General features: G+C 35.8%; 1 protein-coding gene across 2 annotated transcripts in view; it reads right to left on the reverse strand.

Annotated features, from left to right (window-relative positions):
* LOC131957006 (phospholipid phosphatase 1-like) overlaps positions 1–5,191 on the reverse strand; it is a 46,503-nt gene extending 41,312 nt beyond the window's left edge. Inside the window, exon 1 of one of the 2 annotated variants that reach the window (XM_059321697.1) lies at positions 5,085–5,191. The gene's annotated coding sequence lies outside the window, so the exon portion shown is untranslated. Of the gene's footprint in view, positions 1–1,996; positions 2,075–5,084 lie in introns of those variants that run through there. The other variant, XM_059321698.1, reaches the window with a different exon arrangement.
* Between the last annotated feature and the right edge of the window lie 6,538 nt (positions 5,192–11,729).

Consider the following 11,729-nt stretch of genomic DNA (forward strand, 5'->3'; position numbering starts at 1 on the left):
AAATTATTTAAAAAAAAATAAAATAGAGAAAGCTACAATGTAAAAAATACTGCACATCAGCGGTCAAGTCAGAATCAATACATAACATACTTGTTCGCTATTTTGTCATTCAGTAGTTTTTAACTCAGAGTAGACCTACTTATTTTTTTTTATTAAAATTCGTACGCACGTGTTAATGATCATGTCTACAGACCGAGGAGTGACCCTCCAAGTGCTCACCATGTACTAACGATGTATGCCAGCGATGACCACTTCAATTCAAGTGTTAGCATTGACCTAAGTCCAGGCTTCACGTGAATGGACGTGTCTACAAGCTGACGTTGTGTATAGTGTAAAACATCTGTGCTTTACGTATTGACACGTTGTGGTGATTGGTTATGTTAGGGGTTATTAAAGTTATCATTGGCAAACGTCAACTGTTTATGCAGCTGTTGCGGGGCACAGGTCAGGGTAAAGAGCAGCTAACCCCCAGCGGCTATGTGCCAGTTTACTTTATTAACTGCAGTGATTACATTTTTAACCTGTTTATTTAGGTTACAATATGCGACACTGACATGTTTTAATTCATAAAATAATTAATGTAAATAAACTTTAAAAAACTTGTTATTGCTCCCTCTGTAAGATAATTATATATATATGTATATATATATATATATATATATATATATATATATATATATATATATATATATATATATATATATATATATATATATGGGTGTGATTAAGTAGTCAGTGTTGTTGGGGATGAAATTAATCTAAACTGGCACATATTTATTTTTTTGCTGCCTATAAACGATAGTAAAAGTGTAAAAGTTTCTATATAAAACTAATGATGTAATACGCAGATGAAGTAGTGTTCATATGTTTCAGTAATCTCGGATTATGAAGGGATAGTAGGGTCAGCACTACTCCCAGTCGCCTTTTCTTTCGGAGAACGTAAGTCATGTACCAATCTACAGCCATACGTCGAAACTGAGATCCGAACTGGAGGCTCTACCACTCGACCACGCCGTCTCTTTACTAATATCAGCAGCGCTAAGTAATTTTCAATCAAGAACGACCAAGAGTAACAGCACCGTGTTAAAATACTGTTATATATTCGTGCCGTTTCTATAACGACAAGGTTCAAATAGTTCTATTGATCTCCTCATATAGTCCCGATCGATACGATGTACGGCTTTGGCTGTTCCAAAAACGGAACATAAAATCAGATATCATCTGCTATTAGCGAAGTTCCAAAATTGGAACCTAAAATGAGACATCACTTGCTATTATTGAAGTTCCAAAAACGAAACATAAAATAAGTAAATTAGCTATTTTTGCCGCACCGTAGATGTTGATAATTTACATTTCTCGCATTCAGGATAGACGGTGAGAAGAAGCGAACACAAATTAGTTATGATCTTTAGTCTTATTCAGGTAAAGAAGATGAAGGTTGTGTCTCGAAAGATGATAGCGGAGACCCACTAACGTAACTTAGCTTATGAGAACATTGTCGGGTAATCTCCACTGTACTCCGTGCACATCTCTTAACTTAAACTTAAACTTATATATATATATATATATACGTATATATATATATATATATATATATATATATATATATATATATATATATATATATATATATATATATATATATATACACGACCATGTTTAAAATAACATTGTTTGATGTTATGTTTACAAGATATAAAGTTACATTACTGAAACGATAACTGCAGGGCGTGCCAACGAGGAATATTGTTTTAGCAGATATAATTTACCTAATTGTTCTTTTGTAAAAAAAAAAAAATAGACTCTAATAGACCGCACGCAATGATTACATTACAAAACTGAGCCAATTCACGTCTTGTCGTACAATTTAAATTCATAATAAATCCGCCTTTTATATTCTAAGGCAAGCCTTTGAAATAGTATATTAGCTTAGACTGCTAAAATATTTAATGTGTAAATAAAGGCTAAAATCCTTTTTTTAAAAATCTTGTCTTACCTGTTTGATGCACCTTCGAATGCGCAATATTCCTCCACACACATTAACACACACACTACAACGTAATAGCTAGACTGTTGAGGTATTTCGAAATTTCAAAAAAAGCTATGTCCTATCGGTTGGTTTAAATACACTATCTCGGAGCCTTGACCTTTGAACTAACCTCCATTTTACACCTCAGGAATCCAGATCCAGAATAATTGGATTGACATGCTGTCACGCCCTAATGGGAACTGGTCGCTAAAGTTCGCGCTAACTCTTATCCAATCGTGTCACTTCAATACACGGTCGTCACTTGCACAGGAAGCCACGCCAAAAATAAAAAATGAAAATGCGAAAAAAAATCCACTTGAAATTATAGCATATGACACTGGCTTGTCAGCTACGCTAAATTAAAAAAAAATATGACGCGACAACGAATTGACTTGACACTTCAGCGCAATGACTCGTCCTGTCAATAAGCGCTGGCTAAATTTAATTTCAGCAAGGGAGGCAATTCAGCTACTCTCTGCTTATTTCGATAATGAATGGGGTTTGCTTAACAAATTATTCAAGTGTAATACATGGGGTAAAAAAAAAACGAAACCAAATTACTTTTAACTTTATTTATTTGATATTAGGCCTATTTTCTTAACATACATTTAGAAACGAGAAATTCCATTGGTAGTTATCATGTCATGTGATACCCCCCCCCCCCCCCCAAGATAGTGGTGACGCCACCGGCCCAGACACTTATACAAGGTGACCAGCTTGCACATATCACACTCGGTCTAATCAGAGTCATCTGGTTATCTTTCCCAATCTTAAGTTTAAATTAACTAGCCATCGAGGTCATTAAATTTGGGTGTTGTCCAAAAGTAATTAAAAATGTTTCACTCCCAAACCGGTGGTTGTTAAATTCCTTAAGTTTTATTTTCTTTGCGAAGAATTTAAATACAAGTTTTTTAGATGGTTTCTCTCTCTAGCTTAACTTTAAAACACACAGGGAGATAATTCTTCATTCAACTGATCTGATTGAATGATTGATACCGTGTAAGGAGGGGGGGGGGAAGGGTGTGTCAAAGCTAACTTTACCTCATGACACCTGGGGACGTGGTTACCCCTCCAGCTGTTTACTAACGATTGAAGAATGTTCATGACGGGTTCGTGAAATTTTTTTTAAAGCTGTCGTTTAAACAGTTAACCTCCCCTCCCCATCATCCATACCTTGAAACAAAACAACAAGCGGTTTAGTGTTTACATAATGCTTAGACAGGGACGTAATCAGGGGCGTAAAAAGGGACGTAACAAGGGGCGTACCAAGGAGCGTAACCAGGGACGTAGTTACTTAAGTTGATCTCCCTGAATATCGTAGTGATACACCAATTATTTTCTCTTCTATCGTACTTTTTTTGGTGATCATATTTAAATTTTAAAAACGTATTTTCAGTATTTCAATTTTTAGTAAAACATTATTTGTTTTTAGTAATTTAATGCATTGAAAAACATTGTTATTATAAAAGTTTTCTATATATTTACTTTTTTTTCCAGTAGTATAGACTTAATAGAGACGTAACATTTTTACTTTCTCGTATATACGAAGTATAGAGAAAGTATGGTAATCGTGCAAAAAAAATCTCTTGAAATTTTAAGAATTTTCACCGTATTACACCTCAGTCCTTCATTACATCCGAAGTATAGAGGACTTATTTTAATCGGGCAAAAATTATCAATCCAGATTTATCAAAATTAAGAGGTTTTATGCGTAATCCATTCTGAAAAAACTGGGCTTTGCAATCCTGTCCGTATGTCTGTGTGTCTGTCTGTGTGTCTGTCTGTCTGTCCGTCCGTGTGTAAACACGATAACTTGAGTACCGTTACAGCTAGGTTGATGAAATTTCATATATAAGTATTTTATCAAAATCGTAGATCCGTATCAACTTTTGAGCGATTTCCGATAACCGGAAGTGGTACTTTTTCTACTTTGAATTTTTTAAAAGCCTATAACTTGAGTACTATTTCAGATAGATAAATAAAATTTCACATGTGAGTAAAAGATCTAATTTTCTACCTTCTGTTAAATTTTGAGTAATTTCCGATGACCGGAAGTAGTAATTTACGCTACTTCCGATTTCTCAAAAAACTAATGTAAATTTTAAAGTACTAATAATATTGCGCACTATTATGCACTTTTTTTATTTAGCGTTCACTTGGAGTGCAACTCTTTTGTCTACGAGACTTTATTCTATTTTTAAAACTTTAAGTATTTAAAATGGATTAAAAATCATGTCTATAGCCCGAGTTCCCATCCTTTGTTGTTTTATATAAGAATATTCGAGAAAGTTTAGGGGAGATCACTCCCGGTTTATTTCTTAGATGTGCAAAAAAAAAAGTAAAAAAAAAAATTTAATTGGTGAAACACGACGATCTTAAACAAAGCGTTAGTTAAAATACAATACAACAACTGCCGTCAATACATACAATTGTTTCAAATTACTTCCGAATACAACAAAAAACCCAACTAGCTTTATTTTGAGGTGCACCAATTTCCAGTTACCTCAAAAAAAAAAAAAAAAAAAAAAAAATTAACAAAAAACTGCGGTGTGTGTATTACCGGATAATAACATTAACAGAACAAAACGAATTTTCCATTGGACATATTTTGCTCCGAATTTCTTGGAGCCCTCTATGGCATATTACAACGCAGCGGCAATGTCGGTGATATAATTATGTCATCTACGTGATACTTGAGTCTGCAATAGCTTATGGAAATAACAAATCTGAACCTTGTTGCAATCATTGTCTTAAAGATTACAATACGCCCTAAGGTATATATATATATATATATATATATATATATATATATATATATATATATATATATATATATATATATATATAGGCCTATATAAATATATATATATATATATATATATATATATATATATATATATATATATATATATATATATATATATATATACGTTTAGTTACAGAATATTGATGTAAAGTAACACCCAGTTACGTGTGGGCCCTACCATTTTGTTTGCAAGAGATAGCATCACTAATCACCCACAACTCGTCGCTTATATAACGCTGTTTCCCTTACCTGCTCGTATCTTCTAATTCCTCTAGAACATTCCTGGTCTGTTGATTGGGCGTGGCCGTAGTCAGCACTCACGGAGGAGCTAGCAGAACAAAGTCACTCCGATACTCTCACTCGTATATGAATGTCTGCATGTTACACTCGACGTGGTAGAACGATCAGAGACACGTGACTCCCGTATTGTCAGAATGCATGTGAAGTACCTGGTGCCCCCGCCCCCCATCCATGCGCATTGTTGTTTTTGGCCCAGCGGTGTCTCCCACGCGCGGAATGCCGGTCACGTGATTGCCGTAACATGTCAGTCGGCAGTGACAGGCAGAGGGACGTTTACTTACACATACTCTTTCATTGAGGGGCCCAGCTGGAGGGAAGTAGGGGAGGTGTGGGGGGGGGGGGGGGGGAGGGCAGAGAAAGTAACACATACACACACAGACCAAGAAAACACACAAAACACACAAAACGACACACAGACACACTGACAAACACGCACAAAAATGTAGAAACACGGACAAAAAAACGAACACTCTTGATAATAAAAATTATATAAATGCAAAATAAGCAAAACATATACCCATCATTACGTTATCGCTGTGAACACACACACACACACACACACGCACGCACGCACGCACACACACACACACACACACACACACACATATATATATATATATATATATATATATATATATATATATATATATATATATATGTTTGTGTGTGTGTATGTGTGTGTGTACGTGTAAGAATGGTGTCCTCTAAATATACAATCTCACCCTCCATCTCCCTTCCCTCCCCCATCGCATACCAAACATTCCATCGGGCAGACGACGGGTTATGTACAGAACTAATAATTGACACTGCTATTCTGGATCTAGAGCAAGATCTCAAGTTCTACAAACACACCTTGACATCGATGGTTGTTGGTTGCAAGCCTGCATTGCCGTGCTGTGCTGCCTAGATTTGAGCATGTTTTCTCAACATTTCTTAACTAATCCACCAGCTCATTCTTTTCAGGAATTTCTTGAATAATCCACCACTCTTAAGGTCTTTCTTAATCCCCTAAAATCTTCAAAAAACTTAAATAATCCGCCATGCTATCGTATGTTATATTTTTTTTATCATTAAAACCTAATGAAGGTACTCAACCGAAATACAAAACTGGGAATGGTGGGAGAAAAGATGTGTCCAATTTTAAAACGGCGTTACACAGTGAAAGAATCCGGGTTCAAGTGAGTAGACCGTCTTTGAATCCACCCATCTCTGATGGGTACCTAACATGTTAGAGAAAGTAAAAGCAGCTAAGCAAAGTGCTGACCACACTATCCCTTCATAAGCCATATCACAGAAACAGGTGAACTCTACCTCATTTGCCCCATAGACCATCAGGTTTGAAGAGGTATTTTTACTTAACTTTACCGTACAAATTTAGAAAGAAACAAATAAAAATACCCGAAAAAGTAGCCTGTGCATTTCATATTTTGTTAAATTTAGCTTTTCATTTTTCTCAAGTAACCCACAATAAATGACGTTTCGAATTTCCAGACTTCCTTGTTTATATTATTTTCTTGCTGATATGTTTTCATAAGACACTTCTCTCCGTGACTTTAATGTTGATTTAACGGAACATTTCCTCAAACCGCACCGGAAATGAAAGATTAATTAGTTCATGATCCCTCTAACAGTGCCAAAGTCGTTAAAAACAATTTGGAAGTTAACGTTTGAGTTCACATGCACTAAGGTTCTCATCAGCTAGAGGCTGCGTTTTCTCCAACTCTCATTTAGAGACCTAACATTGATCTAAATCTTATTTAGAGACCTAACATTGATCTAAATCTTATTTAGAGACCTAACATTGATCTAAATCTTATTTAGAGACCTAACATTGATCTAAATCTTATTTAGAGACCTAACATTGATCTAAATCTTATTTAGAGACCTAACATTGATCTAAATCTTATTTAGAGACCTAACATTGATCTAAATCTTATTTAGAGACCTAACATTGATCTAAATCTTATTTAGAGACCTAACATTGATCTAAATCTTATTTAGAGACCTAACATTGATCTAAATCTTATTTAGAGACCTAACATTGATCTAAATCTTATTTAGAGACCTAACATTGATCTAAATCTTATTTAGAGACCTAACATTGATCTAAATCTTATTTAGAAACCTAACATTGATCTAAATCTTATTTAGAAACCTAACATTGATCTAAATCTTATTTAGAGACCTAACATTGATCTAAATCTTATTTAGAGACCTAACATTGATCTAAATCTTATTTAGAGACCTAACATTGATCTAAATCTTATTTAGAGACCTAACATTGATCTAAATCTTATTTAGAGACCTAACATTGATCTAAATCTTATTTAGAGACCTAACATTGATCTAAATCTTATTTAGAGACCTAACATTGATCTAAATCTTATTTAGAGACCTAACATTGATCTAAATCTTATTTAGAGACCTAACATTGATCTAAATCTTATTTAGAGACCTAACATTGATCTAAATCTTATTTAGAGACCTAACATTGATCTAAATCTTATTTAGAGACCTAACATTGATCTAAATCTCGCATTTTAAAATTTTCTTCAACTGTTCAATTTCGTCCAGGTGAGTGGAGAGAGAGAGAGAGAGAGTGAGAGAGAGAGAGAGAGAGAGAGAGAGAGAGAGAGGGGGGGGGGGTGTTGGCGGTAAATTTGCTTTGCCTAAGACGCCTTCAAGAAACATTGATGTCATTTATCGCAGCTAACATTTGTCTAATTCGCAATAGCCGGAGCTAACATAACTCTAGCTCCATTACTGTGAAGAGCTTTTCCTCCAGCTCTCATTCGCTGGAGCTAACATTTCTCTAGCGTGACAGATCTCAATTTTAGCTGCCACTTAGTTCTTTAACGCCATATAGATGAAATGTAATTAGGAATAGGCTGATAAATTGAAATATAATTAACAAAACAAAAATCTCGAAGTTTCAACTTAAAATAAAAAAATCGTGTATGGGTTTATAATGTGACACTAGAAATATAAACCCCCAAAATCATTTTAAGCAGACGGCATGACGCAACAAACAACGTTTCTAATTTTGTCGCGTGCTCAAGTGAGCAGCCTCTATCTGGCGGCTTCCGCTCGGTATGATCTAAAAATAGCAACAGCAATATCCGCTGTATGCTCGGCGCCGTCCATGAGGCGCTATCAGAACAAAACACACTGCCTCCCTCTGCTACACCCACACCATGGTGCTCATTAAGAAGTCTTTTGATGAGAATAATTATCTTTATCTCACCGCCGGAAACCGGAAATGATCTTTAACGTTTCATTTTTTTATGACGCAGTTTCCGATAATTTTCTTGGACATGTAGTCAGGGAACGGTGTGATTCAGCGGTAGAGTGCTAGACTGCAAGACCGAATGTCTCGAGTTCGAATCCGGGTTCATGTCGATACAACGTCCCTGTGCCTACCCAGGCCTAATGGGTACCTAACTCACGTTTGGGAAAGTAAAAGCGGCTGGGCATAGCGCTGACCACACTGCTAAGATCACAGCAACACGTGAACTCTACTTGCCCTATAGACAGTCACGTTCGAAAAGGAAACTGTAGTATACACCTTAACTCAATCGCAAACATATGTAATCAGTATAATCCGTATATTCAATCAGTAACAGCACCAATAACAAATACTTTCTAAAAGCTAACGCAGTCTTAGGGTACTATCACCATCATCAGCTTTTTCTTGTTGGTGCACAAGACGCATAGGTCACTATGCCCACCGCCAAATGTGAGCCAGATACTCATCAAAGCTGGGTGGACTCAGGGGCATTGTACGGAAACGAACCCTGGATCAATGGGGGGAGACTTTCGGTTAACAGTCAAGCGCGCTACTATTCGACGATGTTATACCTAGGTCCTACCACAACCTTGTAAAGTAACATAAAGTTCTTCTTTAAAAGTGAAGTAGAGTTACATATTTCTGTGACTTCGACATATGAAGGGATATGCCTAGCACTATGCCCAGCCACCTTTACATTCCCTAACATGAGTCAGGTACCCATCAGAGTTGGGTGAATTTATAGACGTTTTACTTCTTGAATTCAAGATTCAAACACTAGGCTCTAGTTTAGTGCTCTACCGCTGAGCCAAGCCCACCCGTAATGTTACATTAACCAAGTTGTATTTACATTTTGTTGAGAAACGTCCCTGCTACGCATTCTATTTCTAAGTCATCACAGCAGATTAACTCTACTGCAACTGCTTAATGGGCCGCACAACTTAAGGCCCTTACCAGTCAAACAAACGTTACTTTCTCTTTACTTAACAAGAAAACTGTGTGTGTCTGTGTGTGTATACTGCGTATGTCTGTGTGTATGTATGTATGTATGTATGTATGTAAATCCATTCAAATTAAGAAGTTCGAGACCACAAATCTAAATTTTAAATTCTTCCCCTCTCTTCACACTACACGTGTTAGAACCCAAGAGCGCCGTGCAAGCCAATTACCAAAATTCTAATCCTTATATTTAATTATTTCTTTACTTTTCATTAACAATCGGATTACTCATTCTTCTTAACAAAATTCACAGGAAAAACCTTTAAATCCCATTTAGTTTTCAAAAACTTAAAATAAACACTTGTCAAGATTGAACGCTTTACAAACTACTCGAAGTTTAGACATTTTTTAAATAAAAATGTCGAACGTATTTTTTACATAAAATTCGCCATCTTGTTTATAAAGAATCAAATTTCTCGAGGCATCCAATTTTCTCTGATCTCTTCAAGTGGGAGATTTCCACTCAGTGTAGTTGGAAGCGAGGCTGTGAACACAATATGCAATTACAGGCTTAGTCCAACCACAGACAATAGAACGATAAGTCGTCTCTTAGCTCAGCTCAATCATATACAATCCGCTCCACTCAATCATATACAATCCGATTTGACAAGGATTCATTCCATCATTTGTTGTGAAAAAACAAATTCACACCAATAAAAAGCTTTCTCTAGATTGGTGACACGCCTCTTTCCACGCCCCCTTTTTCACGTTCATTTTACGCCACTTTTTCGTGCACCTTTTTGCGCCTTTTATACAACTCCTCAGGTCAAAATATGCTCATTTTCTATCCCATTTTCACACACCTTAATTTAATACATCCCTAAATACGATCTCTTTTACTCACCTTTTTACACGTCATCCAACACACATCTTTTGTACCACTTTACAAACCCACGAACGCAACAATATGCTCATTTTTCAACCTATTATACGCCCCCTTTTTATATACCTCCCAAAGCCGAAAACTTCACAATCTTTCTTTATGTCCAATGGGATAGTGTGACCAGCACTATGCACAGCCGCCTTTATTATCTCTTAAGTGACTCGGGTACACATTAGAGGGCAGCAGTGTTTCTTCCAGACTTTTTTTCTCCGGGGGGAGTGGAGCACTTAATCGGGGGGAGGGGGGATGGGTGCGGACAGGATTAAAAGTATATATTTTCTTTATAAATTCCATTTCGTTCGGGGGGGGGGTGCGGTACCAACCCCCCATCCCGAAGGGATGATGGGAAGAAACAGTGGAGGGCAGTAGACTCAGCAACTACCTATAGACTCGAGCCGAGGATCCGAACTTGACACTTGTAGGTTACATTCGTGACCTCTACTGTTCGACCACGCCCTCCCTTCAATCTAATGCGTCCTGAATCTGTAAGCTAGCACAAGCGCAGGATGATTTACCGGAAATTGACATATCCAATATCAATAATTCAGTTGTTTTTAAATGTTTATTTCTTCACATACCACAGTTAAAGAAACATATGGACTTTGTTGCATCTTCTGTGTTGAGCGCTTTGTTAGAAAGGGTGTTTGTTTTTTAGACATCAATGTAAAAACTAATAAACCGGGAGTGATCTCTCCTAAACTTTCTCGAATATTTTTATATGAAACAACAGGGAATGGCAACTCGGGATATAGACATGACTTTTAATCCATTTTAAATACTTAACCTTTTATAAATAGAATAAAAATCTATTAGAAAATGGAATTGCACACCAAGTGAACGCCAAATAAAGATGTTCATAATAGTGCGCAATATTATTAGTACTTTATAAATTTACAAGCTTTTTTTGAGAAATCAGAAATAGCGTAAATTAGTACTTCCGGTCAACGGAAATTACTCAAAATTTGACAGATGGTAGGGAATTAAATCTTTTACTTACTTGTGAAATTGCATTTATCTATCTGAAATAGTACTCAAGTTATAGGCTTTTGAAAAATTCAAAGTAGAAAAAGTACCACTTCCGGTTATGTATGACTACAAATCTTATATAGATCTTTACAAGGTCAATAACTATAGATCTTGTGTAGACAGAACAATGTACATCAATATAGATCAATGACTATAGATCTGGTGTAGACAAGCAGGCCATCTTTAAGAGATCAATGATACTAGTTCAAATCTGCACAGATTCATCTCCCTTAAATAAAAAAAAAAGAACGTAGAAAGTGTTGTTCTAGCTTTAGCTTCATCGTTGTAAAAATAAATTAAAATACATTACTTAATGTAAACTCTTTTTTATCCTTACTTACAAAACAAAAATTTCATCTTCTTATAATGAAAATAGGCTTTTAATTACCAGATTTCATTT

Source organism: Physella acuta, unplaced genomic scaffold (assembly GCF_028476545.2).
Source record: "Physella acuta isolate Inbredline_101_S28 unplaced genomic scaffold, ASM2847654v3 ptg001195l, whole genome shotgun sequence".
In the NCBI taxonomy this organism is placed as follows: domain Eukaryota; kingdom Metazoa; phylum Mollusca; class Gastropoda; family Physidae; genus Physella; species Physella acuta.